General features: G+C 41.9%; 1 long non-coding RNA gene across 1 annotated transcript; it reads right to left on the reverse strand.

The window, feature by feature from the left end:
* Positions 1–5076: 5076 nt before the first annotated feature.
* LOC134291656 (uncharacterized) lies at positions 5077–5491 on the reverse strand. The gene is made up of 3 exons (XR_009999213.1): positions 5376–5491; positions 5234–5318; positions 5077–5174 (listed from the first exon to the last, which is right to left on the reverse strand). It is a non-coding gene; the product is annotated as an uncharacterized LOC134291656 (long non-coding RNA).
* Positions 5492–8054: the final 2563 nt, after the last annotated feature.

Below are 8054 nucleotides of genomic sequence, written 5' to 3' on the forward strand. Positions count from 1 at the left end.
AAATATTCAAATCATGGAAATGTGCCCAAGTGCAGAAATTGTGTCAATGAAATAAAGGCTGATAATTTTTGGGTCAGAAGCCTCTGGCTTACGACTCAACGCCCCACTCACTCAACATTTAGGAAAATCCATAAAAACAATTATGAAATCTCGACTTTTTCCGCCCCTACAACTCATGGCTAGCACGTATTCGGCGACCTTAAAGTAGTGGCCAAAAGTCACTTGACAGAATTAGCCAAGTAAAAGGTTTAATGTGAAGCTTCTCTGAAGCAGATGGAAACAAGCACTCAGAAACTAGAAGCTATGCTTTACAAGCTATCTGTCGAATTATTTTTGAACTCAACTGTATGTGCAAGCTCCAAACGGGCTCCAAATCTGCTACCACCCATTTTCCGTTCCACAACACTTCTCTTTTCTCCCGCTGCCAAATGACCCCTCCGATGACGACGACGACGACGCCTCAAAAGTCAACCGAACCGAAGCTGTGGAATGCCAATGGACAGCAGCATGACCTCGCAATAAACTTTTCCACTTCTGTGTAGTCGACCATCACGCCGACTGACTGCGCTTCCATTCATGGCACGATGACTTGGCGAAAAGAGGGAAGAATATCAGAAATCCAAGTCCATAGAACAAACCCCGAAATAACAGTTTATTAATGGGATGATCCTTCAAACGACCGTAACAGTTTGGGTGATGCTGTTTTATTCAAGTCACATCCTCGCCACTGCTTGGCCCGGGAGTAACCAACCCAGCACCCCGGCCAGAAGTAATCCAGGCAGTACAAAATGGATCATGCTCATCGGATGATTTGAAGCAGTGAGGATGACTGCTGCTCCAGCAATAGCTACTGGATGGACACCATATCAGTGTTGGCCTTCCTCGTCGCCGGCTGCTGGTGTTTTCTGTTAATGGGTCGCATAAAATTTTACGTTACGTACGTTTCTGGTGGGTCTGCCGCTTGGAGCTTATGCATGGAATCCTCTGGTACGGTGATGATAGAACGTACGTAGGTACCTACCTCAGGAGATCCCAAGTAGCACCTGCAACTAAAATGGAAATGATCATCGTTGCAAACATGTTGCAACTGAGTTTTCATGAAACAAACAAAATTAAAACCTACAAAAATCCTGTTGTTAATGGCAAACTGAGGTGTAACAGTTTTATAACAACTAGCAAAATGGAAACAAACGTCATCATTAGTCGAAACTTGCGAAACCAATTTGTAACTGAAGTATAATCTGATTGTTTCAACGAATCTTAGTTACAACCGTTTACAAACCAAATCAACCAAAACATTGATTCTGATTGTTATAAACATGTTGCAACTGGAACTTATTTAGAACATAACGAATAATTTTGACAGGAGAGAGAGAAGCTCCAAAATGTGCGGCAAAATGTTTTTGTGATCACGAAAAATATAAAATGCACTATTAAAAACCAAAATGTTTCAAAAACAACGAAATCATGTACAAATAAAATGTAACCATTTCTTCATAAATTTATCGATATATTCCAAATTTTATTAAATTAACGTGGTAAGCTAGAAAAAAAAATCTGATTGGAAGCATAATATTGACCCAATAAAAAAATTCTGCCTCATTTTCGCAGTACGACTGATACCTACCACTAGGAAGATTTGAATATATGGGGTTTTGAGAAATCTAACGTAACGTACAAAAATATTAGGAGTTTCCCACGAAAAATTTTACTATAGGTTTACATTTTTTACAAAAAACGTGAAATTTTTGTTACGTAATAAATGGACAGCCTCTTGTCGACGTAAATGGGGAGTACATGTCCAAGTGTCTGCTTTTTTGCTTATTTATGCCCTACACGAAAAATTCAAACTACCTTATTTTGGGTCCATTTTACCCTAATATGAGCTATGAGCATATCAATTTGATTAGTTACCCAAAATTAGGTTGGTTTTCCTCTCTCCCCCACAGATGTTGCCGTAAATGAACAGAGATGCGTCTATCCAACGGGGGTATTTGAGGCCAATAAGCCAATTTTGGGTAAATGTAGATTTACCCGAATTTGGGTTGAATGAAGGGAGTCTTGGGTTGAATTTACCTACTCTTGAATATATTTTTAGTTGGAGGTAAAGGCAATTTACCTTGCGTGAGTTTAATCGATTCACTCAAATGTTGACTTATTGGGCCGAACTGATTGCGTCAAAACAATCCAATTTTTGGTAATTTGGCGGTTCCGTGTACCGCGTGCAGCATTGTTGTACTTTGTCAATGCGGATTCCCATAGACATCATTCAGCAAATAGTATCTTTCTACATACTAAAATTAATTTTCAGCATTTTATGGGTGCATTAATAAGCTGCTGAAATGCACTCCGCCAAAGCAATATGGCGAGGTAATTCTTACCACAAATGCCTGAATTTTCACTCGCAAAATGATACGTAGACTGAGGCGCGTTGAGAATACGGAGCTAAAATGCGTAACTTACCGATAAATCTGGAACGGCATACAAATTGACGTTCTCGGTCAGACTTATTTGCGGTATATTTATGCAAACAATTTATTGATCACATGAACGAAACTGTTGATGCATACATAATAACTGGCAGTGACGATTGCGATGACTAGCTGACTAGTTGTCGAATCGGTCACCATTTTTTAAGTCGACTATAAGTTGTATCTTGGTTATAATTCGATTGCGTATTAAAACCTTTTAAATCACGAATGGATGTTTTATATTGGCTCCACCTCTTGCGCTTTTTTGGTTGCAATTTAGTCGTTAATAAGACTATTGGTTCAAATGGCATAACTTTCAATATAGTTACATACAAATTACAGGAACTTATTAATGCCCAAGTGTGTTGCTTGGGATATATACCGAAGCTCCATAAATTGATGCTATTAGCGTGGAACAGCTGACTGGTGCTAAAATGTAGAGCTTATTGCTTCGGGGAGGCGTTTCTTCGATCATTTTTGCACACCAAGATAACGGATACGTGCGAGGCATGGAAGTGATAAGGAACCCGAATGTCATAGCCTAATAAGGTTTTAACAAGCATGTGCGGTAAAGTAGTGATAAACGAAAATACTACTGTTATTAAATGGGATTTACGAGTTTTCTGGCGTTTCGTGTTCACGAGGTGAAAAGGATGATTGTACCACAAACAAACGGACGTATTCCATGGAACAAATTACAGCCAACAGCATCTCCACTAAATCATAGTCGGCTAATGCTGATCATGCTATGTTCATATAGGTTTAACTAAATGTTCAAACCTGTTCTAATGCATTCTCTTTCAATAAGTCCGGCGTTAAGTAAGACTGCATCATGTGTTCTTCAATTATTTTGGGAAATGTCCAGCAAGCCTTTTAGATATCAAATTGAGACAACCCACTGGTACCTGACGGTCAAACTCCTCTTCCGGAAGCCGAACTGGCTGCTCGAGAGACCATTAACACCTCAGCATACTGTTAAGGATGATCCCCGCCTTTGGCAACAGAACCAGGCTTTGCCTCTTCCATGCATCTGGGAAAACATCCTCGTCCAGGACTTTCTGCATAGCAGATCTGAACATCTCGGGAGTTACTGCAATAGTTTCTTTTAGGGCAAGGTTCGGAACTCTGCCTGGAGTTGGGGCCTTACCGACGCTAAGGGACTTCGTTATCCCCGCAAGTTCCAGATCAGTGACCATCTCCTCATAGCCAGCCCCAGTCTCCGGCTCTCTTTTCGATGATCCCTTCCCACATCTCTGAAGATTGCTCTGTAGGTGCCATTACACCTCTTGGTTTGGTCATTGCGATCCTGTAGACGTCACCCCACGGATTCGCATTGTCACTCTGACAGAGACCCTTGAAGCAGGCCTTTTTGCTTCCCCTTAGCTCGGTCTTCAGCACAGCTTTTTCGGCGGCGAACACCTTCCGCTGCTTGTTTCGCTCTTCCTCAGATCGTGCTCCTCGAGCTTTCCAGACCGTAGGCAGGCGCGGCGCAGGTCAGCAATCGCTTGAGTCCACTAGTAAGCAGGTGGTCTTCCGTTTCTAGGGTGGACTCGCCTAGGAATAGTCTCATCGCACGCACGCAAGAGCACCGCTACCAGCTCGTCGCCTTCTAAACCAAGTAGGCTTTGCTCATGGTGGAGCACCTTCCTAAATACCCCTTCGTCGAAGTATGATGTCTTTCACCTGCGATGGGTTGATCTTTGATTGGCCGCCTTTTCCTCTACCCGCTGCCTGATGTTATTGTAGTTGATACTGTAGCGAACCACCAAGTGATCGCTGTGAGTGTAGTTATCGTCTTCTCTCTAGTTTGAACTACTTGTTAGGCCAGGACTACAAAAAGTAACGTCAATAGTCGACTCCGCACTGTTCCGACTAAAGGTACTCTTGGTACCTACCGACATTAGCCAGGTTGACATCTAGTATGGCCAGTGTCTCTGACCCCGCTAGTTCGTGAAATGGCTTCCCCATTCCACAGCCCGGGCATTAAGTCACCCGCTCTTACCACCGGCCTTCGCCCTGTTAGCACGGTCATCATGCGGTCCAGCAACTGCGTTTTTTTTTTTTTTTTTTTTTTTTTTCTTCACTGCGTCCAATAGGCTGAACTTTTGTGGCATGTCCCGTTTTGATATTCGCATCTAGCCAGCTAATTACCATGTGTCAAGTAATCAGCTACTGCCACGACGCGTCGTCTCCCAGTCAGGTGCAATGGAATTAATAAACTATAGGTAATATAGCCTATAGGTAGTAGACACCAACTCCTGGACGGGGTATTTACCCGTCGTCCATATCGCCACCATTTATCTGGGTCCATCCGCGACTGCCATTGCCGGCAGGTACTCGGTATGGGTCCGCTATGATGGCGATATCCGTCCTCCACTCACAAATAGCCTGACAAAACAGTTGCCGAGTCGCGTCACAGTGGTTCAGGTCAAGCTGCGTTACCTGCACTGTGATATGTTCACTGCACCTTTCTTGAAGGCCGGGGACCTTGGACCACCCGTTGGATGCCTGTTGTTCACGGATTTCCCGGTACAGATCAGACGAATGGGTGGACTCGTGCAGCCTTGGGAATAATGACCTTGATCTTCTCTACTTTAACGGACTTAGCTACGGAGTTTTTCGGCTTTCAGTCACGGGAAAAAGCGTTGATAATTTTATATCATTGCCAACGTTTCGATCCTTGGGTTGGATCTTCCTCAGGGCCTGTATTTATTGAAGCATATCTGTTGTGTTTAGAATTGTTAGTTTTGTTCTCTACTCACTCGATCTTAATCAACTTGTAAAGATCGTACTTTGCACACGATCGTTTGTCTGGTTTTTATTCCATAAAACACTGCACTTTTTCCGCTGTAGATTTTAATAAAATGTTTAATGGTTCTAATGGGATTGATGTTATGAACTTACTTCATCACCAGCACCCCAGTAGGATGTTGGGTGGGTGGTACGAATCGGGAGAAATTCGAAAACTAGAAATCAGCGGAACACAAGAATGCGGCTGTTATCAATCGCCGTTCGGGTTTAACTGTGGGCGTGTATCTCTTGGTGTTATTTGGGTGGTAGGGTTTGTTAGTGTAGGTTAGGGTATTGGATCAGCTGTTTCTCGTCAGTTATTTTGGATTGTTGACGACGCACTCCTCTCTGCTCTTTAGTTTTTGATTTGAGCGAGGAGGTGTGCGTACGCACAGCTCAAGTTGTCGGTATCAGTCCGATGGTTGACCGTGTTGGAGGTGGTCGTGATGTGACACATCTACAACACTTGCAGAATCTGTTTCTTATGTGTTGTATCGACGATGGAGGGGTTGCTGATATTTAATCGGTGTTGTTGCTCAATGCAGTGCTGGATTAGCACAGATTTTTCCTGAAGCTGTAGTATTTCTGGATCTGTGTTTTGGTGGCCTTCCGATAACCTTCGCTCTAGTGTGTTCACGTGTGTTTGATGTCCGTACATTCGGTTCCTCAGCTTGTTCGTTGTCATTCCAATGTATGTACTTGGGCAATCCAGAAATACTGCAGCTTCGTGACTCGCATCACGAGCAAGTCGCATCCACCACACCTATTGGACTTCCTGTCACATCAAAGGCCTCTGTTGGGTAGACTTCGTAACCTTTACTTTCATCGGTTCCGCCGCTGCTGCAGTTTTCACGCGTCTCACGTGATCGTGCCAGAGCCCTGCATTAACGCGGTATGGAACGAAATGCTGTGCCCAAAATGCCAAGATGGGGAAAAATGGTCCAACTCATAAAATCATACCTCGATGTAATTTGACCACCTATAGAATTGTGTTAAGATATGTTTACATAAAACATTCTTCTGGATGCTAAGCCGCCATAGAGTAATGCGGGGCAAAAGTTCGCATGGGGCAAAAGTTCGCAGTGAGTCTTTTTCTGAGCACGAGTTAAGAACCCAAGCGAATATGTATGGGTTCGACACATGATCAGGTCAGCTACTCGTCAATAAAATTTGGAACGATTTCGTTATGGTTTGGGAGAGTTATGCGAAAAAATGTGATTCTAGGGGTTTTGAACGAATTTTTGGACCTTTTGCAGTAAGAATTTGTGGTAACAGGAAGAAGAATCTCATAACCTCTTTATGTCGGAGAATCGTTAATCCATAGTAGTTCGCGAGGTGCACTCGAATAAACAATAAACTACTAGTGCTTCTTGCTAAAAAGGACATTATTAAAACCTCGACAGTGGGGCAAAAGTTCGCAGTAGCTGTGGGGCAAAAGTTCGCACTAGATTTCAGAGTCTAGTAGATCAATATAATTTCAGAATCTTTGAAGCAATGATAATTTCGTATAGAAACTACCCAGACAACCAATTTGCACGTATATTGAAGTTTATGTTCATGTTATACGTACTTTTATGCGTTAAAGTTACATCGCATAAGATGCAGCAAAAGTGCTTTATGCGTACAAAAGTGGAGGCGCTATACGTACATTGACGGAACAATAATAACGCTATATGACTTGAAGCGATATCTTATGCGATGCAGCGTGTGCACTATTGCGACGTAACTCAGCATCTTATGCGACTTAGGGTAAGAAATCAAACTTTGAACTAGTCAAATTGTAATCTTAATTTGAACCATTTCGAAATTCATTAAAACGACGTATTTTTTAGGCAAATATTGTCCCGAAAAAGATGGTAAACAGCTTTCCGTAATATAACCTGATAACATGGACTTTAAAAGCATTGAAAAATGCGTTTTTGTCATAGAAAACAGGCAATTGAAAAATCACTGAGATTCCACCCATTTCCCCCCAGAGAAAGCACATTTTCGGTGCACTCGTACAGCTCATGCGTTGTATCACACGCAATATGTGAACACGTCAAATGAAAGCTTATTTATCGTAGAATCGACCAACCAAATAATATTTCGCATTATTTGTCATAAAACTATTAAATTTAAGTAATGCTTACTTGGAGAATCTTATCTTGAATTGAACCATTTGAAATCTAGATTTGAACTAGTGAATGGGGGCGAGCTTCCAGTGTTGGCCTGCAGACTGCGCTAGTGGTTGCTTTGTTTACTCTTGGGCGATGGAAAATTCCAAATTTAGTTTTTGAATTCCTGAAGGATTCCGAACATTCTGAGCTGAAATTCCACTGCCTAATGAAAAAGAGTTATGAGAATTAGCAGATCCATGTGATTTTTAGTTGTTTAGCATGAAATTGGCTGTTGCGGGAATTGCTCGAGCTGCTGCCGCCACTAGTTCAAATCTAGATTAAAATTGGTTCAAATTATGATTACGATGGTTCAAATTAAGATTAAAATCACTATTGACAAATAATTGAATTTCTCAATGAAATTTGGTGCAAATGTTAACTTTTTGCCACTTTACGGAAAGCTAATACCCGTGGCTTTCATATACGTGAGACCTTACCGTAGTAAATTATTTCCATGTGGATGAAAAAATCGATCAAAAGTGCCGCTGCTTCAGAAAGCCGCAATTTGGTTCAATTCATGATTACCTACCCTAATAAAACTAAAAAAAATCAATTCTTGACAGCTCGATATCGAACTAATGACCTCTGGATTGTCGAGCCAAACTTCACACACAACACCAAACGCTACTTATGA

Source organism: Aedes albopictus, chromosome 3, assembly GCF_035046485.1.
Source record: "Aedes albopictus strain Foshan chromosome 3, AalbF5, whole genome shotgun sequence".
NCBI lineage: Eukaryota > Metazoa > Arthropoda > Insecta > Diptera > Culicidae > Aedes > Aedes albopictus.